The sequence below is a fragment of the Rattus norvegicus genome, chromosome 2, assembly GCF_021556685.1.
Source record: "Rattus norvegicus strain SHRSP/BbbUtx chromosome 2, alternate assembly SHRSP_T2T, whole genome shotgun sequence".
NCBI classification, from domain to species: domain Eukaryota; kingdom Metazoa; phylum Chordata; class Mammalia; order Rodentia; family Muridae; genus Rattus; species Rattus norvegicus.
The window spans coordinates 148972959-148997669 of record NC_141535.1 but is presented as its reverse complement, the minus strand read 5'-3'; the positions used below and the strand labels follow the sequence as shown (position 1 = coordinate 148997669).

The window sequence follows — 24711 nt, the reverse complement described above, 5'->3', positions numbered from 1 at the left end:
CTTGTAAATCAAACCTCGAAACTCCAAAAATCTGGTAATGGAAGAATAAACCCTAAGGCAGTACTGAGAACCTAGTATACTAACCTTATCCTGAGTGCCAGTAAAGCTGTGACCACCCTTGATACACTTTCTGCTCAAAAGAACAAGGAATTAACAAGTTTGCTTTTAGATTTCAAGTCTCATTGCCTACCCACCAAAATCCAGGTGATTCCGCTTATACTGGATTCTCATAGTGCTGTTTCTTTAAATTGTTTATGCTTCTTGTGACTTATCATCTGTTTGCTTCGTGTCTTTCTTGTACATACAGTTTTCTGTTCTGTTTTTAACTCATTTTTAATTTATCTGGAATCTAAGGATCACACAGGTACTTTCGAGCTGTAAAACTGTCTTTTCATTGTGGTATGCTTCTTTCCTTATCTTGCTTGGGATTTTTAATTAGACATGTAACTAAACTATCCCCCGAGGATGGTTTATCTCCTTCACAAATGAGGTAGTACTGGTACTTGGGTTTCATGGTCTCTTCCTTGGGGCACCTTGTAGATATTAAGTAGCCCGTCTACATCTAAGCTTTGTCATCTGTGAAAGCATGATAGCACTTAATTGCATAAACATGCTGTGAGAAGCAAAAGATTTACAGTTCTACAATGCTGACAAATCATTCTGGTTTAGACAAAATTCCATCTTTCTATGAATGTGGGCTGAGACATACTCATCCTTTATTTTAAACATTTATCAAGTCAACTTTTGCGATCATGAAACATCTTCTAATATATATTTGAAAGTGGCCCTACTTTTCAATGACCTGGGAGCATGTAATAGGAGGGAGAATTACTTCTTCTGGAAGGATTTAAAATGAACCCTCTATGAAATCATCTCAAGCCTCTGAGGGCGCTGTCCTGCCTACTTCCCTGGAGGTCAGGAAATGAGCTTTTTATTAGGGAATTGCATTTAGAATTGGTCAAATGCTGAAGTTTGTCACGTGGCTCATCAGTATGAAGGTTTCCGTTCTCCCTAACACTATTTTCAGATCTCTTTGTTTCTATGTTGGCTTATTTTGTGGCATTTTTATGGGTTTGGTTTGGCTCGTCTCATCCTTCATGTGCTTATTCTTCAATGGATGCCATCCCTTCAGTTAGCTCTCTAATGGTTTTATTTTCCCAACTCACAATGTTAGTGTTTGCTCCCACAAGTGTGATGACAGGAAAGGTAGAGAGACACCATCTCACTTTTCTCTTTTCTTAACCCTGCTATATTAACTTTATATCTTACTTATCACAATTACATTTCATTCATTCATTTATTCATTCATCTAAAAGTTTGATTAGATTGAACATTGCCTAGGGTCATGGTGGTAGGGTGGGACAGTGAACAGTAGACTAGACACTACGGCTCCTTTCTGGGGGCAATGTACAAATGAATGCGTCCTAAAACTACAGAAATACTTCTTTTGTTGCTTGAGTCAGATTCTCCAGGGAGCTACTTCAAAACTACTAGCAATTACTGTCAAGGGTCTTCATTAATATCTTGGCAATTTAAATTTCTTAAGTATGGGTATCATTGTCATGGCAATCATTCCTAGGTATTTATCCAAGTTTTTAAGTTAACTATCCATTGTATCTTAAAATAAGTGACATTTCTTAGGGAAATGTTGCCTGGAGCAAGATGGTGGAAAAAAGTCAGAGATCCTTCTCTTTTTCCAAAACAAATTTAAAAATACATTTAAAAAAAAGCACCAGCTACTAGCTTGTATAGAATAATAATGTAGGGCAATGGGAATCAGGAGAATACATGCAGAGATATTCTCTCTCTCTCTCTCTCTCTCTCTCTCTCTCTCCCTCCCTCCCTCCCTCCCTCCCTCCCTCTCTACTAAGGCAAGAGAGAAAAAGAAGCAACAGAATATGGCAGGCACCATAAAGATTCCCTTCCCTATCTGGAGACAATATTGGACAAGACTAATTAAAAGCTAAGGAGTTCACATAATTCTCCACTCTTCACCACCACTAATGTTTCCAGAGTTTGAAGGCACATTGTTATAGCAATATGTGATTAGCTTGGGGCTAGCATAGCAGACATTCTGAGAGTAAGAAATGTAAACAATTTCCTACCAATGTACCAGGGGCAGGCATGTCAATTAGGGATTATCTACCAGGAAGTAGGTAAAGCTAGGTAAAGTTTGACAAATCAGACTCACCATTTAAGTAAACACATCTGCACATCTCTTTGAAGATCCAGCACAAAGTATACTAAAACAGCAAACAGTTGTCCTCTGAGAGGCCAGGGATTTGCAGAACTGCAGGTGGACTCAATTACTCTTTATGATCCAGTGAGTTGCAGTTGAAAAGGTACTGTAACAGACAGGTGGAAAGACACAAAACAGTTGGGAAAAGATAATAAGAGAATCGATGGGCTGCATTCTACCTGTAACGTATGTTAAATCATATGTACAAACAGAAAACAAACTACATGGCCTTGTGTGGAAGAATGAATTGAAGCACTGTGATGCTTTGTATGTGCTTGGCCTAGGGAGTAGCACTATTAGGAGATGTGGCCTTGTTGGAAGTAGTATGGCCTTGATGGAGGAGGTGTGGTCTTATTGGAGAAAGTGTGTCACAGCGGGGTTTAACTTTGAGACCCTCCTCCTGGCTGCCTGAGGACAGTCTGCTCCTGGCTTCCTTTGGATGAAGGTATAGAACTCTCTGCTCCTCCCTCTCCTTGCCTGCCTGGACACTGCTGTACTTCCTGCCATTCTGATAATGGATTCAACCTCCGAACCTGTAAGTCAGCCCCAATTAAATGTTGTCCTTTATAAGAGTTGCCTTGGTCATGGTGTCTGTTCACAGCAGTAAAATCCAAACTAAGACAGAAGTTAGTACCAGGGACTGTGGTATTGCTGTGATAGGCCTGACCATATTTTTGTTTGGAGAAATGTGGATTTGAGGACTTTGTAAAATAGTGGAATGCTTAAAGTTGGGCTTAATTGGCCATACTAGTAGAAACATGGAAGACAGTGTTCCTGAGTATGTCCTGAGTGTTTCTGTTTTGTGAAATCAGGTTTGCACTTCATGGAACTAGAGGAATAATGCACTAAAATCTCATTCTCTCTCTCTCTCTCTCTCTCTCTCTCTCTCTCTCTCTCTCTCTTTCTCTCTCCTTCCCCCCCACCTCTCTACCTCTCCCTCTCTCTCCTCTCTCTTTCTCTCTGTCCCCCTCCTCCTTCCTTCCTTTATTCCCCTCTTCCTCTTTCCCTCCATCCTCTCTTCCTTCATTTGCCTTAATATCTTTGTTGGTGAGATGTTGCCTGTTTTTCCTAAAAAACATGAACACATACCTCTTTACTTTGGAGAACAACACACCTAAGAAAAGATTCCACAGAAGCCAAGCTTGGTGAATCAAGTGGCTTATTGCAGTTACTTTCCAAGATCATGGGTGAGTGACTAGTTACTTATAAGAGGCTCACAGATTCCAATACCACTGAATTGAAAAGCACACTACAGCATGGGTGACATCGTATAGAAACTGCATCCTTGTGGCTCTCTGTCCAACCTACAGGCCTCTCTTGTTCACCAAAAAATTGTTAAGCTTATACAACCTTAAAAAGGGTGTTGTGAATTTGTAACTTTTGAGATTAATTGATTCTTATCTTATTTAGCTTCTGGATACTGTCAATGTATCCATAGCTCATGAAACTTCTACCACTCTTCACAAATGACTTGAGAAATGAGGACTTCACCCTAAAACAAACTACAAAAAAAGATTTAAACAACATAGAAGGAAAGCAAGAAGAATGGGGAAAAATTGTCTAGTAATGAATAGATCTGGATTCAAAATATTACAAGAAGATAAAGAACTGCTAAAGACTAGAAGAGACATGGAAAGAAAGAAAGAGTGAGTTTTTGAAATAAGAAAAGGCTTGGAACAATGAGTGGGTGGATGTGAAAGAGACAGAGATTGAAGAGTAGTTGGTTTATGACCAAACCGAGCACAAAAGATTGTACAGCAAGAGCTGCAGTACCCAAGAACCTATGTATATACAAATATATTCAAATATAGACTAGGTTTATAAGAATAAAGTAAACCGTATATTAAAAGGTCCTCCATGTTCTAGGAAGTAAAGGACCAAAAGATGTTCTGAAGAATTAGTTGGACTTTGAGGGCATAAAAGTGTGGGAAACTAGGTGTGGATGAAGGCACATGGAGTTCATTTTGGACTTCCTGTGTTTATGGGCTTCTCAGAGAGAGTTAGAAAGTACTTTCAAATGATTTATAACAAATGTAACATATAAAAATTATGAGATAAAATTTAAAGTATAACTCAGTGGCAAATTTATACTTTAAATGCTTGTATTTGAAAACAAAATACCAAAATCGGTGCCTACGAGTCCAACTTATGCAAACAGTAAAAGAAAAAAAATCATATCTGAGACTACTTTTATTATTTAAGAGTGTTCATGAAGAACAATGTAAATGCTAAAGGAGGAAGAAATGAGTATTCTGAGTAAATGACCACAAATTGTGCTGTAGTGTAAACTATTGATGTGGGTTCCAGAGTGGCTAAAGCTTTCAGACCCTTCAGAGGGTGTGACTTATTGGAAGAAAGTGAGATCACTGATTTGTGTCCTGGAAAGGACATCCATCAGATTCTGGTCCCCTGCTCTCCCTCTCTTCTAATTGACCACCACAAGCTTTTGTGCTCCTGTGGGGGCTCCCAGCCATGACAGTCTATGAAACCATTTTCTTTTGGAGGGGAAAGGGACAGATACTGGAGAAATAGGAAACAGGGACAAAACTATCAACATTTGCAGGTAAAATGGTTACAGCTTTAGAAAATATTTAAAAAGCTTCTTTTAAAAACAGAAGAGAAATGCTTCTGAGACTCAGTAGGGATAAATAGTAGCTAGAGAACTGCCGTGAAATGAACATGGAATTCCTCCTGACTATAAGACATATTCCTGGAAAGAAGCAATTGTACACTGGAGAAAATGTATAAAAGATTCATTTGTAAAATGGAAACAAAGAGAAATCCTTGTGTTTTCCAAAGGCATTAACCTTGATTTAAAAAAAAAAACAGTACCTCTTTCATATGTAGGCAAAGCCAACTTTGTAAAACAATCAATTAATGCTTTATTAGCCTGTGAGCTTAAGTCACTCAATAAAATACTCTAATTCCTTAGTTATAATATTGATATAATAAATTTATAAAAGTAAACATGCAAGTGGATCAAGGACAGTTTTGGAAAAGCAAAGTGGTAAAAGATCACTAGTTTATGGTATGGTAAAATATTTAATTATATGAAAATACTCAAAGTTTAGGTCATAAAAGAAATAGATAAAGGAAACATGATTAATTGTGCTGTAACTGAGATAGCTATTTCTAGTGAATTAGTCCATTATAAAGTCCAGATTAGGGGAAAAAGAATAAAATCCTAAAAAATATTGAATAATTTTCTAACAGATTAGGGGGAAGTAGACTTTAATCATATTGTTAATTTTAAATAATTTCCAAATATAACAAAGATTTATATATAAAATTATAAAAATACTGGACAAAACATGTGATTTCATATATAATTTTTATATGACATGGCTTTATTGGCAGGATACAAAGCAAAAAAGTTGAAAAGTCACATATAAGTGATGTTTCTTAAAAGACTAAGAGACTTAAGAGAATGCTCGGGGATTATAAGTACTTCTCTTGCAGAGGACATAGATCTGCTTTCTGCATTTCTTTGACCGCTCACAACTCTCAGGGATCCAACCTCACCTCCTTAACTCTTCAGGCATCAAGCACACACAGGGTATACATACTTACATGCAAGAAAACACTCATACACATGATAGATGATAGATAGATAGATAGATAGATAGATAGATAGATAGATAGATAGATGGTAAACAGACAGACAATAAATAAATAAACAAACAAATAAGTCTACTTTGCAAATACTTTAAGCATTGTATTATAAATGAACAACAACAAAAGCCTACCTAACATGAAAAGCCAGGTTTGGAGGCACAGGAATCCTTGAGTTGAGGTGAGGTTGAGGAAAGAGAGGCACAGGAAGGTGGGCAAATTCAAGTTCAATCTTGAAATTAAATTGGAGAGCAATAGAGTCAAACACAAGACATGACTTCTGGCTACTACATGTGCATACATGTGAGAGGATGCCCACATGGACACATAGACACACACACACATACACACACACACACACACACACACACACACACACACACAGGGAGGGTGGGGGAGATTGAAAGAGAGAGGGGGGAGGGAGGAAGGGAGAATATATAATATAGTAGAAAAAACAAAGTTGATAAACTCTTAACAGAAAAGTTAACATAAATAACCCTAATAAGAAGAGATATTTGCTATATTCCCTAAATAAACAAAGCTGACAAAACAAAAACTAGTGATCTTTTGTTACCTACCATGTCCATACAACTGAAAATCTAGTTTTAGGGCTGAAGACATCTTAGTGGGAGAAAACTTGCCTAGTGTATGAAACCCTGAGGTCAATCTTCAGCTCTTCCTATCATCCAAAGAAAATTCATTATTGGGGAGCACATAAAAAATAATCACAAGCATATTCTATGGATAGGAAAATAAACTATATAAATTATCAAAACATAATTTGTCAACAAATACTTTCAATATAAAGATTTTTATTTAATTCATTTCATGTAAAATGTTATACATGCCTGTATAAACTAGTATGTGTTCCTTTCCCTTATTCTCTAACGAATACATAAAAAATTCTAGGTAGCTTATCTTTTGGAAAGACTGGTTATGAATTAGGAAGAAAAAATGTTATTTTCATTTTATATTTGTTCTCTAAATTCCTTCTATCTTAGGTCCTTATCATTTCATAAGATGTTCTTAGAAACTAATTCAGATTGTTCTAAATCTTCATAAAATGTCAAGAGAGGAATCAGCATGGCCATGAAGACAGTCTATTTTGTCCCCCCCAACCCCCCAGCTCTCTGTTCTCCCAGGTCTATTCCCTCAGTATCATCCTAGCTCTTCATCAAAATAACTGGAGCAGCCTTCCCTACCCCTGTTCCCACCTCATGTGAACACCACAGATTTTCTTCTAACCTTTTCCCCCCAACTAATTGCTGTAACCTAGCCACCTGTTCAAGCAAGCACCCTCTGCTACCCAATAGCCAAATGCTATCCATTTGCCAGAAAGCCAGGTAGACTACTTGGAGATACTCTTGTCTCTTCTTTTCTCTTTGTTCCCCCAGATCTGTTTCCTCAGTCAAATCCCCAGCTGTGAAGGGGAATACCTGTGGCAGCCTTCCCTGCTTCCCATCTTACCTTTCTAACCTCTCTCCTACCACTTGTTTCTTTGTCTTGTTTCTTTGTCCCAACCCTCAAACACAGCAGGCACCCGGTCCTGACACTCCTGCCCTGAAAAACAGGTAGGATAATGGTGAATCCACACTTTATCTCTATTCCTTCAGGTCCCATTCCCTACTCTCATTGCCAGCTCTGTAGCAGAAACCCTGTTCCCTTCTCTCTCTGACACCACCCCAAAGATTTGTCTCCCCAAACTCCCCCCCCCCCAACTTATCCCAGTAATTTAGCCTTCAACAAGAGCAGGCATACCCTGGGAACACAGTAGCTGAGCAGGCCAGGGAGACAGTCCAGCAGGCAGTACATAGCGCACCACTATCCTAAAGCCCAGGTAATGAACAAGTCAAGGAACAAAACACTCACCTAACAAGAGACAAAAGCAGATATCATGACCTAGACCTAGAATCATCCAAAGTCGAGATCCTAGAAGCCATCCTCAAAACACAATCATTGACAGCCAGGACCTCATGTCTCCTCCACTGAAGCCCAGCAACCCTACTGCAGCAGGTCTGATTATCACAAAATAGCTGAACCCCAAGAATCATTCCTCAAAACTGCTTGTATGAGGATTGTGGAGGTCTTTAAAAGGAAGTTTATAAATTCCTTAAGGAAACACAAACACAAACAGTTCAAGGAAAGGAATAAAATTGTTTTACACCTAAAAAATTGAAGTAGAATGGATAAAGAAAACACAAACTGAGGAAATGCTGAAAAAAGAAAAACTTGGGAATTTGAACAGAAACTACAGAGGCAATCTTCACTAACAGAATATAAGACGTGTAAGAAAGAATCTCAGGCATTGAAGATATGATATAAAAAATGGATGTATCAGTGAAATGTTAAATCTAAATATTTCCTCACAGAAAACATCCCATGAAATCCAAGATACTATGAAAAGACCAAATCTAACAATAAAAAGGGATAGAAAAAGGAAAAGAAATGATATCAAAGACTCAGAAAACATTTTAAACAAAATCATAGAAAAAAATTCCTAACACAAAGGAGATACCTGTAAAGGTACAAAAGAGCATACAGAACACCAAATAGATTGTGCCAGAAAAAATGTCCCCTCGGCACATAATAATTAAAATGTCAAACACACAGAGCAAAGCTGGAATATAAAAAGCTGCAATGGACAAAGACCAAGTAACATTTATAGGCAGATCTATTAGAATTATACCTGACATCTCAATGGAGACTCTGAAAGGCCTGGACAGATGTGCTGCAGACTCTAAGAAACTTTAGATGCCCAGACTACTAGAACCATAAATGCTGTAAACCACCATAGAGGGTAAAATTAAGATATTCAATGAAGAAACCAAATTTAAACATTATTTATCTACAAGCCTTATGGAAGGGTCTAGAAGGAAAACTACAGCCTAAAGAGGTTAACTATATCCATGAAAACACAAGGAATAAATAATCCCATACCACCAAAGTCAAAGGAAGGGAAATGTGCACACACACACACACACACACACACACACACACACACACACACATCACCATCACTACCACCAGCAACAGCAACCATGAAATAACAGGAATCAACAACCATTGGCCATGGATTGCTCTCAAATCAGTGGTCTAAGTTCATCAATAAAAGACACAGGCTAACAAACTGGATTTAAAAATAGGAACGATCTTTTTCCTGGTTCAAAGATACACACCTCAACATCAAAGATAGACATTACCTCAGAATAAAGGGTTGAAAAAGAATATTTCATGAACATGGACCTAAGAAAAAAGCTGATGTCTCCACTTTAATGAAAGGGACTTCAAACCAAAACTAATCAGAGGAGATAGGGAAAGACACTGCAAATTCATCAAAGGAAAAACTACCAAGATAACATTTCAATTTTTAACAACAATGCCCCAAACTCAAGGGTACCCAAGTTTGTAAAAGAAAAAAAAACATACTGCTATAGCTTACTGATTCTCACACACTGATATTGGGAGACTTCAATATCTCACTCTGACCAATAGACAGATCATCTAGAAAAAAAATGGACAGAGAAATGCTATACTTAACAAATGCTATAAACCAAATGGACCTAACAGATATTAACAGACCATTTTACCCAAACACAAAAGAATAGACCTTTTTCTCTATGCTTATACAACTCTCTCCAAAATTGAACAAAACAAGTCTGTCTTGTGCAGAAAGAAAGAAAGGAAGAAAGAAAGAAAGAGAAAGAAAGAAAGAGAGAGAGAAAGAAAGAAAGAATGGGCAAAAGAAAGAAAGAAAGAAAGGAAGAAAGAAAGGAAGAAAGAAAAGAAATTAAACCTTGCATCAATCATACCACTACAGGTTTGGACATCAGCAACAACGAAGTAACAGAAATCTTACAAATTCATGGAAATGGAGTAATTCTCTCCTGAATGAAAAACAGGTCAGGACAGACAGACAGACAAAAAGAAAGAAAGAAATGACAGACTTTCTAGACTTCAATGAAAATGAATACATGGTACAGCCAAATTTATTGGACACGATGAAAGCAGTTCTAAGAGGCAAGTTTATAGCACTAAGTGCCACATTAAAACAAACAACTAGAGAGAGCTCATACCAGCAACTTAATTGTCTATCTCAATGCTCTAGAACAAAAAGGAGTAATCACACTTGAGAAGAGTAGGCATCAAGAATTAATCAAACATGTGGTTGAAATCAATAAAATAGAAACACAGAGAACAATGCAAAGAATCAATGAAATAAAAAGTTGGTTCTTTGAGAAAAGAAGATCAATAAACACTTATCCAAATTAACTAAAAAAGCAGAAAGAGAAGACCTAAATTAAGAAAATCAGAAATGAAAAAGAAGATACAACAACAGACATTGAGGAAATCCAGAGAATCATAAGAACACATTTTAAAGACCTGTACTCCATCACATTGAAAAGTCTAAAAGAAATGGATAATATCCCAGATAGATACCACTTCCCAAAGTTAAAGGAATAAACAAAGCAAAATCCAGGATCAGATGGCTTTAGTCTAGAACTTTAGCAGCCCATTAAAGATGAGTTAAAGATTATTGCACAAAATAAAAGCAGAAGGAACATGTCCAAATCATTTTATGAGGCCACAATCACCATGATATCCAAATCATTTAAAGATTAAACAAAGAAAGAGAATTGCAGACCAATTTCTCTTATAAATATAGATGTAAAAATACTTAATACCATACTTGCAAGCTCAATCCAAGAACACATCAAAAAGCCCATTCCCTATGATCAAATTGGCTTCACCCTAGAGTTGCAGCAATATTTCAACCTACTAAAAATTAATAAATGTAATCTACCATATACATAAATTGAAAGAGAAAAATCACATGATCATCTCATTAGAGCCAGAAAAGTCCTCTGACAAAATCTAACAACAAGAAGTACTGAAATCTAAGAAGTACTAGAAAGATTAGGGATACAAGAGACATACCTAAACAAAACAAAACCAAAATGGCAGTTTAAAGCAAGCCTATAGCTACCATCAAACTAAATGCAGAGAAAGTCAAGCAATTTCACTAAACTCAGTATGAGACAAGGGTTTCCAGTATCTGCATATTTATTCAATATAGTAGTTGAAGCTAAAGCAGTAAGAGAACTGAAGTGAATCATGAGGATACAAATTGGAAAGAAAGAATTCAAAGTATCTTTATTTGCAGATGATATGACAGTATATATAGTGACCATAAAAACTAAACTAGTTAACTTCTACAGTTGATAAATATTTTCAGCAAAGTAGCTGGATACAAGGTTAACTCACAAACATCTATAGCCTTTTCTCTATATAAATGACAAACGGACTGAGAAGGAAGTCAGGGAAGCAAGTTTCACAATAACCTCAAATAACATAAATTATCTCGGGGAAATTCTAACAAAGCAAGCAAAAGATCTGTATGACAAGAACTTCAAGTTTCTGAAGAAAGAAATGGAAGAAGATAGCAGAAGATGAAAAGATCTCTCATGTTCATAGATTGTCAGGATCGATAATAAAAATGGCTGTCTTACCAAAAGCCATCTACAGATTCAGTGCAATCCCCATCAAAATTCCACCACAGTTTACAGAGCTTGAATTGAAAATTCTCAACTTCATATGGAAACACTAAAAGGTCAAGGTAGCTAAAACAATTCTGAATGATGAAAGGAACTGCTGGAGATCTCATTAGTCCTGACCTCAACTTGTACTTACAGAGCTATAGTAATAAAAACAGCATGGTATTGGCATAAAGACAGGCATGTTGATTAACAGAAATCTTTGCCTGCACTATCATTCTTCCATTTAGAAAGTCTTTTCCTGCCTTGAATTCCTTGGCACGTGGGGAAGACTTTTCTGAATGGAATAATAGTAGCACAAGCACTAAAATCAATAACCAATAAACAAGACCTCAGGAAGATGAAGAGCTTCTGTAAGGCAAAGGACACAGTCAATTAAACAAAGTTGTAGCCAACAGAATGGCTTTGTTTTGTTTTGTTTTGTTTTGTTTTGTTTTTCTTACCAGTTTCACATCCGATGAAAGACTCCTATCCAAAACGTATAAAGTACTCAAGAAACTAGATCTTAAAAAATCAAATAATTCAATTTGAAAATGGGAACATATCTAAACATAGAGGGATTTCAAATAACTGAGAAACACTTAAATGTTCAACATCCTTAGCCATCAGGGAAACGCAAATCAAAGCTACACTGAGATTCTGTCTTATACCTGTCAGGATGGCTAAGATCAAAACCACAAGTAATCGCTTATGCTGGCAAGTATGGGAACCAGGGGAACACTCATCCATTGCTGATGGGAGTGCAAACTTGTATAGCCACTATGGAAATCTGAGGTTCCTCAGAAATATGATATGGAAATGGGTCTACCTTAAGATCAAGCTATATACTCTTGGGCGTATACACCCAAATGATGCTTTATCCTAACAGGGACACTTGCTCAACCATGTTCACTTCTGCTATACTAATAATTGTCTGAAACTGGAAACAACCTAGATGTTCTATAAGAGAACAGATAAAGAAAATGAGGTTCATTTACAGAATGGAATACTAATCAGCTCTTTTAATAAGTGTCATTCTGAAATTTGCAAGGAAATGGATGAAACTCTAAAAAATCATTCTGAAGTAACTAACATAGACCCAGAAAGATAAATAATAGTATGTATTCACTCATATAGGTATTAGCCATTAAAAAATGATAACCAAATTACAATCTACAATCTGTTGGCCCAAAGAGGTTAGTATAGAGAAAGGGTCTGGGAGCAGGGCACATGATTCTTCTCGGAAGGGGAAATAAAATATATTTTATTGGTAGACTGGGGTTGTGCAAACTGGAAGGATGCAGTAGGGAGTGGGAGTGGAGTTGGAGTTAAGGGAGGAAATGAGGGGAGAAACAACTATGAGGAAAAAAACCCAGTCAACTCTGTGAAGGAATTTCTTAGACTCTCAAATTAAAATACTCTTTTCTTAAAATGATATCAGGGTTTAATAGAGTTCCTATAATGTGACAGAATCCAATTTTAAGAAAATTGACAAACTGACTTAATAAACGTTTAGGAACATTTAAGTTTTCATGCCAGATTGTAGGTACTATAGTGCTGACAATAATTTTTCTCAGTCAGTAGACTTCCACAAACAACCAGACTGCACAGGCTAGGCTCATTGGTATTTCTGACTCAACACTTATGCACACAAAGCATTCATATCCTCCTGTCTTCTCATCTGAAGCTCTCTGTCTCCTTTTTTAAACTGAGCTCTTTTCATTTTGTTTTCACTCATATTCCAGTTTGCACTTGTGTTTAAACTAGTGGCTCTCAACCTCTGGGCTGTGACCCCTTTGGTAACAGAGCACTTTTGTATGCAGAGCAACTATTCACCACCTAGGATTTAGGAACAGTTTCAATGTCTATTAACAGATGAATAGACAAGGAAATGTGATATAAACATAAAATTAAATAGCATTTAGAGTTTCTAAAAGAAAGAAGTATTTTAATATATAACAATACATGTAATCTTAAAAACATAGTGATGATAAAATTAATAATCACATAAAAATACCAACATGGATCCCCTTTACTAGTCATCAAAGTAGAACTTGTATAAATTAAAGTGGGATGGTAGACATCAGGAACTGCATGGAGAAACCTGTATATTAAATGTCCTTATGAAAATAAAATGGGTTGCATGCAACACTCTGTGGCAGATGAACAAAACTGTCTGACACAATTTGAGCTTGCTATAGGAAGAAAGTCTGACCTATTCCGGTGTTCTCTTCCCCGTAAGACAAGCCGTTTTGTAGGCTCAAACAAACTCTCTTAATTGTTGATCTGGTTTTAGATGTGGTTTTGTTTAAATTCATGGGGGAAACTACCTAATATAAACCTCCTAATCTTTAATAACTCCAATACGTACTGCTTCACCTTATTTTATAATCTATGCCATGAAGTTAGTAAATTTATTTGAAGTCTGAATACCTTCAGAATTCTTTTTTGTTGTTTTTTCAAGGCAAGGTTTCTCTGTAATCTCTTTGGGTGTCCTGGAACTCACTTTGTAGACCATGCTGGCCTCAAACTCAGAGATCACCTGCTTGCCACTGCCTCCCAAGTGCTGGGATGAAAGGCATGCAGGATTGTTTTATTGAAGTGTATTTTTGCATGGGTATTCTGTGGGCAGGTATGTCTGTACCACATGCATGCAGTATCCAGGAGACCAGCGAAAGGTATTAAATCCCCTGGAACTGACTGGAGTTATGGATGGTTGTGAGCCACCATATGAGTGCTGAGAATCTGAACTTCCTTCTTATGCAGGAACAAGTCCTCTTACTTGCTTACCAGACACTCCCTTCAGAATTCCAAGCTGTGTTTTATCATGTTGGCTTTTTCTGCAGAGAACTACAATGGTGAGAGGGTAGGATTTGAGTCTGATAGTAATACATAAAGAATAAAGCTAAGCGACTCTCACTTCCTTGTAGACACTGGTACAGGAAAGAAAGAAAAAGAAAAGAAAGATAGAAAGGGCAAGGACAAGGAAAATGGCTCTGTATCCACCAGTGAGACACCACCACCTCCACCACCAAATGAAATTAGTCCTCCACATGCTGTGGAAGAAGAGGAAGACGATGATTGGGGGGAGGATACAACTGAGGAAGCTCAAAGGCCCAGAATGGATGAAATCAGTGACCATGCAAAAGGTCTGACACTTAGCGATGATTTGGAAAGAACTGTAGAAAAGCATGTTAACATCCTGTTCGATGTTGTTAAGAAAAAAAAGAAAGAAAAGGGCATTGTTGATTTGTCTGATAAAGACATTGTGGCTGAGGCAGAAAGACTAGATGTAAAAGCCATGGGCCCTCTTGTTTTGACAGAAGTTCTCTTTGATGAGAAGATAAGAGAGTAAATTAAGAAATACAGGCGCCATTTTAAGATTTTTGTCCTAACAACAAAAAGGCCCAGCGGTACCACCTTCATGGTTTGGAATATGTGGTAGCAATGCATCAAGCTCAGCTGATCTCCAAGATTCCACATATCTTGAAGGAGATGTATGATGCAGACATTTTAGAAGAAGAGGTCATTATCAGCTGGTCAGAAAAGGCCTCTAAGAAATATGTCTCAAAAGAACTTGCCAAAGAGATTTGTGGCAAAGCAGAGCCATTGATTAAATGGTTGAAGGAAGCGAAGGAAGATTCTTCTGGTGGTGAGGAAGAAGACGAAGATGAAAATATTGAAGTGATATATTCTAAGACTGCTAGTGTACCAAAAGTTGAAACTGAAGTCTTACAACAAGGATGATGATGTTGACATTGACACCATTTAAAAGGATGGATGCAACTTAGCTTAACAGTGTAATGCTGCAAATTTTTCTCCATTATCTGCCAGAAGTGCAACATGTATGTGTAAGAGCTAAAGTGACTTAACATCATGCTACACTTGATACTAAAAAGCTATTACTGTGAGTGACCTATAATTAAGCCCAATGAGACATCTAGGGAGTTCATACATATCAGTGAGCAATTATAGTTTGCTCATTTATAGCATGTTTCTTTCGGAAAAACTAGTGGTGGACACATTTGGATCACATTTATACAGTTATAAAAAGTAAAGATTTGATTTTGGTCATTCAAAAAAAAGAAAATGGAAAAAATAAAAGAAGGCTGTATCACATTTATTATAATGTAAAGCTATTTTGGATCGCTAAGAATCTATAAAAATAACATTTTAATGAGCTATGCTGCATATCAGATATTACAATTTATAACAGTAGAAAAATTATAGTTATGAAGTGGTAATGAAAATAATTTTATGATTGGGCCTACTACAACTTTAGGAGCTGTATTAAAGGGTCACAGCGTTAGAAGATTGCGAGCCACCACTGGTTTAAACAGATACCCTAGAGTTTTAGTACCTTGGCAGCATGATTGTTGTGCTTTATTTCCCTGTAAGATGATCTGTAGGTACCCTGCTCTCCCAGATCAAAGTAACAGAAACCTGTTTTAGTTGCTGTCTTAGTTTGGGTTTCATTGCTGTGAAGAAATATGATGACGAAGACAACTCTTATAAGGGAAAAATTTAATTGGGGCTCGTTTACAGTTTCAGAGGTTCAGTCCATTATCATCATGGCAGGAAGTATGGCAGCATCCAGGCAGACATGGTGCCCGAGAATTAGCTGAGAGTTCTACACCTTGATCTGAAGGCAGGCAGGAGGAGACTGTCTTTCACAGGCAGCAAGGAGGAGACTGAGTTCACACTGGGCAGAGCTTGAGCTCCAAGTCAACCCTCAGAGTGACACACCCTAACCAGGCTACACCTCCTCCAATAAGACCAAACTCTTTTTTTTTTTTTAATTAACTTGAGTATTTCTTATTTATATTTTGAGTGTTATTCCCTTTCCCGGTTTCCGGGCAATCATCCCCCTAATCCCTCCCCCTCCCCTTCTTTATGGGTGTTCCCCTCCCCATCCTCCCCCCATTGCCGCCCTCCCCCCAACAATCACGTTCACTGGGGGGTTCAGTCTTAATAGTGACCCTCCCATAGACCACACCTATTCAACTCAGCATAGTTGTTCTTTCTTATCAGTTTTGTTTATCTTTCTGTAAGTCTTTTTTTAAATGTTTTTTTATAGATTCTTAGTGATCCAAAACAGCTTTGCATTATAAGAAATGCGATGCAGCCTTCTTCTATTTTTTCCATTTTATTTCCATAAGGATATTTAGTATACCGTTTCTCCATGCAGTTCCTGATGTCAACCATCCCAGTTTAATTTATACAAATTCTACTTTGATGACTAGTAAAGGGCACCCATGCTGGTATTTTTTATGAGTTTATTAATCTTATCACCACTATAATGTTTTTAAGATTACATGTATCGTTATATATTAAAATACTTCTTTCTTTTGAAACGGCTTAATGCTATTTAATTTTATGTTTACTCACATTTCTTGTCAATTCATCTGTTAATAGACATTGAAACTGTTCCTAAATCTTGGGTGGTGAGTAGTTGCTCTGAATATAAAAATACTCTGTGACATGATGGTTTTTAATGCTTTCTGACCAGTGTGCAGAAGTGGAATTGCTGGTTAGTGCACTGTCTCTGCATGGAAACTCTTGTCTTCTGCACTGATGCACTATTTTGTACTCCTAACAAAGGTGGCTTGAATGGCTCCTCACGCTTTGATAACAGACATCCTGGCAGGCATACGGTGACACCTCAATGTGATTTTGATTTGATTTTCCATAGGAATTTGTGACTTGACTATCCTCCCACCAATCTATTGGCCATTTAAATGTGTTCTTAGGAAAACTATTCTTTCAAGTCCTTACATCATTTAAAAATTAGAATATTGCAATTTTGTTATGAATTTATGGGTATTATTATTGTAAAGATTGATTTCTATTCAAACACATGGTTTGCAAATATTCTTTCCCATTTTACACATTTCTGTTTTTACTCTGTCCATTATGGTTTTTTCTTAGCTTGGTTCAGTCTTGCTTACATTCTCATTCTCTCTCTGTCTCTGTCTCTGTCTCTGTCTCTGTCTCTGTCTCTGTCTCTCTCTCTCTCTCTCTCTCTCTGTGTGTGTGTGTGTGTGTGTGTTTCCTGTACTGAGTGTCAAATTCACAAAATCCTTTGTAGAGCACACAGTTTTCTTCCATCCCCTTCTGCGACAGTCAAGACCACACAGACTTCTGCCCTGTAAGAAAAGGCAATCAGCTTCGTGAATCTTCCTGAGATGTTGGGACTTCAGGAAAGTTGAGATGTATTTAGGGTCAGAACGGCAGATGGGCATCCAGAGACCTTTCCATGAAGACATTTCCTACATTGCCTAAAGACTAGGCAAAGGTAGGATTCTGCGTCTCCAAGGCCCAGAAACTTGCTGACATTTCTGTTCTCATTCTAAATAAACATCCTCTTTCAAAGTTTAACTCTGCACGCACATTTGTATAGTACTTTTCCTTAATGAATGACCCTCCCACATTGTGTACATTTTAGATTGTACAAATATTGGAGGTTTCACCAAGTAGGATATGAACCCTGTATTAAGTCAGGATCTGCTCTCTTCACTACTCGGGTCTTGTATCCTGGATGAAGACATGGTGCACAGGGATTACTTTTCCAGTTCTTGGCCAATTGGAGAAGGACATTCTACTAAGGCTGCTGATGCAGGAACAGGTATGGGATTCTCCAGGTTAAAGACCCTGTGAGACTTGCTGGAAAGATGGACAAGAAACACTTACTACAGCTCAACACTTCAAGCATTTAAGTTGGATGGAGTTTACATAGATGAGCTTTGTTTCCATGTAGTAAATGACCTAGTGTGGGGAAACCCTGCTAATTAAGGTCGAAGTCTACCAAGAACAGATAGCTTCTCTGAGTTGGTGCAAAATGGAGGACTTTTTGTACTAGCATGGCTTCCCCTTCTCTGATCTTGTCTGGAAAACCTTAATCCCCATACCCTCTACCTGGGGAAAGTCTTGTAGTCCTTGGCAGAACAGCAAGTTCGATTCCCCCCCTCAGCCTCCTCCCTAGCTGCCTTCCTTTAAGAACCCACCCAGCAAGATTCCTGGAATGCTTCTCCATGCAAATGAGGTATTCACAAAACTTTAAAACTCTAACCAAAGATTTTCATCGACCTTGAAAATTCCTTCCACTCTCCAAGGCCCATATTAACCCCTGGTTTACCTAAATAAAGTGTATTCGTACAAGCCCACCCTTAATAAAGTTATGCACAGAAGCTAAGCCATTCCATAGAAGAACTGTAACACTAAGATCCTCGGAGAACAACACCCTTCCCACCTCCCCGACTCCCCGCACTCACTCCCAGCAGCACAGGGGTCCTGCAGGACCCCACCCATTCTGGACTCTGCTTCCCGGTATGCTGCTGCTTCTAGACACTCTGAGAGGGAGGAATCGCAGGACTTGGAACCACAGCTAGACCACAAAATGCATACTGCAATCTGGTGTTAGCACCAGTAAAAAAGGTGTCTCATAAAAGAATAGTGAGGACAAGACTAGAAGTGATGACTGTAAAACAAGAGTCCAGAGAAGAGAAATCAGGAAGACAATGGGAATGCTAGAGTGATTTCCAAATTTAAACCATAAAGTAAGTAGTTGCAATTATGAAAATCTCACATATTGATGAAGTAATGAAAATAGATTTATACTGATAAAGGATTGTATGGGTCTTAAAACCAATAATATTTTCTCATGCATTTGCTGTGGAAAGGTGAGAATTAAGGATGATTTCTTGAACGTTTGTTTTGAACAAGATATCCTTTGATATATGACAAAATATTGATGATAAAGAATGCTCATCAAGCAGGGGTCCTCAAGCTATATGTCATGGCACCCATGACAAACCTCTATCTCCAAAAATGTCTACATTGTTATTCTTAGCAGTAACAAAATTACCATTATGAAATAGCAATAAAGTAATTTTATGGTTGGGGGGTCAGCATAACATGATGAACTGTGTTACAGAGTTGCAGTAATAGGAAGGTTGAGAATCATTGCCATAGAGCAACAAGAATAAAAGCACACACTTATGCCCACTTGATCTTTGACAAAGAAACCAAAAATATATAATGAATAAAAGAAAGTATCTTCAATGAATGGTGCTGGTCTAACCGGCTATAGGTATGTAGAAAAATGGAAGTAGACCCATATTTGTTACCTTGCACAAAGCTTAAATCCAAGTGAATCAGGGATTTCAACATAAAACCAGATATACTCAATCTAATAGAAGAGAATGTGGAAAAGAGCCTTGAACTCATTGTCACAGGGGGAAATTTCCTAAACAGAGCTCCAATGGCTTTGACTCTAAGTTGATAGATGGGACCTCATGAAAAGCTTCTGTAAGGCAAAAGACATAGTCAATAAGATGAATCAGCACTTACAGATTGCAAAAAAATTTTCATTAACCCCACATCCGATAGAGGACTAATATCCAAAATATATAAAGAACTCAAGAAGCTTGTGGGGAGCCAAGCCCACTTACACACCCTCTGTTTCAGCAGTGTTCTCAGGAATGTTTCAGGCCCATTTATATAGCCTCTGTTTCTGGGAGACCTAGCCAGTTACCTATTCTTATTAGAACACCTGCAACTTGCAATTTATGGTCACAGGAACCAAAAGAACAATGGGAGGGTGGTGATGGTGATGAATTTGTCTTGGGCTCCCTGTAGACTTCCCACTTCCTTGTCTTTATAAGCCAGTGCCCTGAAATAAATTTTGAGAGCTTGATCAGACAAATGACTTGTTTTCCTTTGCACCTCTTGTGCCCCATTCTTTCAGCCCCTCCTCAGGTCTCCGCTGAACCTCCCACAGGCTGGGGCCGAAGCTAACCACCAGAAGAAACAAACAACCCAATCAAAAAATGGGGTATAGAACTAAACCAATAGTTCACAACATAGGAATCTCGAATAGGTGAGAAGCACTTAAAGAAATGTTCAAAGTCCTTAATGATCAAAGAAATGCAAATCAAAATGACCCTGAGATTCCACACAACACCAATCAGAATGGCTAAGATCAAAACCTCAGGTGACAATACATGTTGTCTAGATGTGGAGAAAAATGAACACTCCTCCATTGCTGGTGGGATTGCAAACTGGCATAACTACTCTGGAAATCACTCTAAAGGTTCCTCAGAAAATTGGAACTAGATCTACCTGAAGACCCAGCTACCACTCTGGGGGATTTACCCAAAGATACCCCACTAGACCACAGGGCCATGTTTTCCACTATGTTCATAGCAGCCTTATTTGTGATAGCAAGAGCTGGAAACTACCCAGTCATCCCACAACAGAATGGATACTGAAAATATGGTTCAATTACACAATGGAATACTATTCAGTTAGTAAGAACGAGGACATCCTGAGTTTTGTGGGCAAATGGATGGAACTGGAAAATATCCTGAGTGAAATAACTCAGACGCAAAAGGACATGCCAGGTATGTACTCACTAATAAGTGGATATTAGCCAAAAAATAAAAAAAAATACAGAATACCCATGATAGAGTTCACAGAACTCAAAAAGGTCAACAAGTTGAAGGACCCAAGTGAGGACACCTCACTCCCACTTGGGACGGAGAAGAAAGCAACCACAAAGGGGAGGGAGGAAGGGGTCTGGAAGGGAAAGCAGTTGGGGGCAGAAGGGGAGTGGGGAAGATGATCTGATATTGGGTGGGGGATAAAGACTGAAGGCCTGAGGGCTAGCAGAAAGAATGGAAACAGGCAACCTAAGGAAGATTGAGGTTGGAAGGACCCTACAGAATGTACCAGAGACCTGGGAGGTGAGAAACTCTCAGGACTCAAAGAGGGGATCCTAGATGAAATGTCCTACAGCATGGAGAAGGAACTTGTTGAGTCCACCTCCAGCAGAAAGACAGGGCATCAAATGAGGGATGGGGTTGCTATCCTACATCAAAACTTTGACACATAATTGTTCCTGTCTAAAAGAACTTCAGGGGTGGAAATGGAGAAGAGACTGAGGAAAAGAAGTTCCAGTGACAGGCCCAAAGAGGGATCCAGGTCAAAGGGAGGCCCCAAGACCTGACATCATTACTGAGGCTATGGAGTGCTCACAAAAATGGTACCTATCATGACTGCCCTCTGAAAGACCCAACAAGCAGCTGAAAGAGTCAGATGTAGCTATTTGCATCCAACCAATGGACAGAAACTGCTGACCCCTGTGGCTGAATTAGGGAAAAACTGGAGGAAGCTGGGGAGGAGAGCGACCCTATAGGAGGACCAGCAGTCTCAATTAACCTGGACCCTTGAGATCTCTCAGACACTGGATCCAACCAGGCAGTATACACCCACTGAGATGAGGTCCCCAACACATATATAGCAGAGGACTGCCTGGTCTGGCCTCAGTGAGAGAAGATGCACCTAACCCTCAAGAGACTTGAGGCCCCAGGGAGTTTAGAGATCTGGTGGGGTGGGTGGGATAGGGACATTCTTGTGGAGAAGGGAGGGGCAGGGAGGATATATGGTATGTGGAATAGTTGGAGAGTGGACTGAAAGAGGAATAAAATCTGGAGTTTAAAAACAAACAAACAAACAAACAAAGAGTGGTACTGTCTATGATTAAATTGAAATGAATCACATGGGTTATTGCCAGACAGAGATATAGCAGAGGGGGCCCTGTTCACTTAGACAAATGGCAAGAACTAGTCTCACAGGGAATATAGCCAAGTGTAGATGGGGTGCACGGAGTGAGTTCTAATTGCATATAGCTCTCCAAATAGTTTGATTGACATGGCACATATCTGAGAGACTTGGCAAAGTCCTTGTATTCAAGCAGCTATGTTAGGTATTGACTATCAAGGCTTCTGAAACTAGTTCAAAAGCTGTCAGAGTGTCCTTACCACATGGCTATTAAAATCTGGGCTTTATGTGTGATTTAGAGTTCAGTAGTTTAGACAAATTTCTCATACATGAGACCTGAGAAGGTATGATATAACATTCTTGGAAAGGAGGCTATAATCCATTTTCTCACAGAAAGACACAGACCATTTATATGGCAAACACCTATGTAAATGTTTGGAACTACTAGAAAGCCAAGTATGAGGTTTCTTTTTTCTTTCCTCTCCGTCATCATTTTTCTTCATTAGATTGTCTGCTTTATATTACAAACCTGAATTTATGTTCCTACTCCATCCTCAACTACTACCCATTGCCCTAATACTCACACTGAGAGACACACATAGAGACAACATACACATAGACACACATACACATAGACACACATACACATAGTCTTGACAGAGATACACACACACACACACACACACACACACACACAGAGTTGTCTATATTCACCAGCTCTTTCTTCTCATCCTATGAACACATCCTGAATTGAACCTTCCTTTATCTCAAAGCTGTTTTTATCCAGACCTTTAGTGTACTGTGTGGTCAAATTCAAGGCTAGTTTCTCAAGGCTCACTGCACCTGACCTTCGAGCAGTAACTATCATGATGTTTCTTTCTCTCCCTCTTTGAAACAATTTCTTCTCATGGTTTTTAGTCTGTCTTTCTCTTGGTTCTCCTGTCGTATTCATTTTTTTTCTCACTGTCTTTATTGGTGACCCTGTCTCATTGTTCTTTCTTCTCAACATTAGAGCTGGATCTTGCCCAGTTTAAAGACATACTCGATGCCTGTAAGCACAGAAGATTATTAACCAGCAAGCTCTGGAGCCAGACTGCCTACCTTTGAGTCTGCATCTCTTACTAGCTGTTTAGATGTGAGCAGGCTGCTCAGTTTCTTCCTCTATGCAACAAGGACTTTATTGTACCTATATAGTAGTTTTGTGAGAATTTCTATTAATCAGATTTAAATCAAAACACAAACTATTTTAAATTTACAACACAAGCAACTTAATGTATTTAAATATTAAAGAGGCAAGATCGGCTCAGAGTAATTGTGCTTGCTACAGCAGCAGGAGAACCTGAGTTTGAATCCCCAGCAACCATGTAAAAAGTGGATTGTGGCCTTGTGACCCCTTATGATCCTACTACTGTGCAGGGGTGTGTGCTAATGGGGTGTATGGAGTGTGGAAACGGAAGAATTGCTGTAGCTTGTTAGCTGCCAGCCCAGCCTCAGGCTCCATGAGAGACCCTTTCTCATAGAAGTAAGTAAGTGGAGAGTTATAGACCAAAAGACCAATGTCTTCCTCTGACCTCCTCAGAGTACGTGAATGTGTAACATCGGCACACACAGATGTGCATATGCTGCACTAAAATCAGATAGACAGATACATACACAGACAAAGGAGATGAGAAGACATCTGTTAACTTCTGCCTATTGCTTCATTGTGCAGGTGTCTACTGTCCTCAGAACTCAGAACTCAGAATTTTCAATAACTCTGCTTCAGAATGAGGGACAGCACCATTCAATGTCCTAAGGAACAGGATCCTCATTGGCTGCTCTGACCTCTCCGAGTTAATGTTGATATTTTTCCAATGATATACCTTAGTAGGCAGAGCGTGGAATCCCTTGCTGTCTCTCAGACATTCTGAGGGTTCACCTCTGTGGATGTCTTGCTCTTCCACAAGGGTCTACCGTCTCATCACTCCTTTCAGGCTTGCCTCCCAAGCTACCTTCATGGGAGCCTTCCTTCGTTACTATTTCATATGAAAGGCAACCTCAATAACCGTGCTTTTATTTGGTCTTAGCCTTTAGTACATCCACACATGTAAAATTTTTAACTATATTTTTGTTTTTCCTCACATAGAATGCAAGTGTTGGTGATTTGCTTCTTGTTATGTCTTCAAGCTCATGAAATAACGTAACCAAAACTATTTATCATTTTATTATTAAACATAACATGCCATTTATAATTTCTGCTTATGTGTACTATATATGTACTATATATAAATTGTATATAAATTATGCTGTTATAATTAGTAGAAGAACACAAATAACCTGTATGCTCAAAAATAAATTAACGGAATAAAAAAGTTGCAATAGATTCATAAAGTGGAATGCTCTTACGTTTTTTTTTAAAGACAGTGTTGTCATTTGCAACAGCACAGATAAATCCAGAGACATTATATTAATCACAATAAGCCAGACACTGAAAGAAGTACGCTTCAGGACTTCATTGACATGCTGCATGATTTAAGTCTGAAATGATCTCTCCAGGTCATGTGCTGAAGGACGTAAGCCTAGCTTGAGGAAGGGAGACCCGGGAGGTAGGCCTTTGAAGCTTCTTCCTAGCTGCTGGTCCTGTCTAACCCCATCTTTCTGCTTCCTGTGGGTTTTGCCCCACCTCAGGCTCCCTGTTGCAATGCTTTGCCTCACTATGCACAGAGAAGGGAAGCAACAGGGGCATGCAAGTCTGGGATAAAAGCACGGCTTAAAATACACCTTTACTCC

General features: G+C 38.5%; 1 long non-coding RNA gene, 1 other non-coding gene and 1 pseudogene across 2 annotated transcripts; all 3 read left to right on the top strand.

Annotated features, from left to right (window-relative positions):
• Positions 1-2183: 2183 nt before the first annotated feature.
• LOC147996277 (uncharacterized) lies at positions 2184-24316 on the top strand. The gene is made up of 3 exons (XR_015671740.1): positions 2184-2774; positions 20129-20783; positions 23654-24316. It is a non-coding gene; the product is annotated as an uncharacterized LOC147996277 (long non-coding RNA).
• On the top strand, positions 13526-13651 carry Snora28 (small nucleolar RNA, H/ACA box 28). Its single transcript, XR_015679302.1, has one exon. It is a non-coding gene; the product is annotated as a small nucleolar RNA SNORA28 (small nucleolar RNA).
• Positions 14210-15154, top strand: Eif5-ps3 (eukaryotic translation initiation factor 5, pseudogene 3; annotated as a pseudogene).
• Positions 24317-24711: the final 395 nt, after the last annotated feature.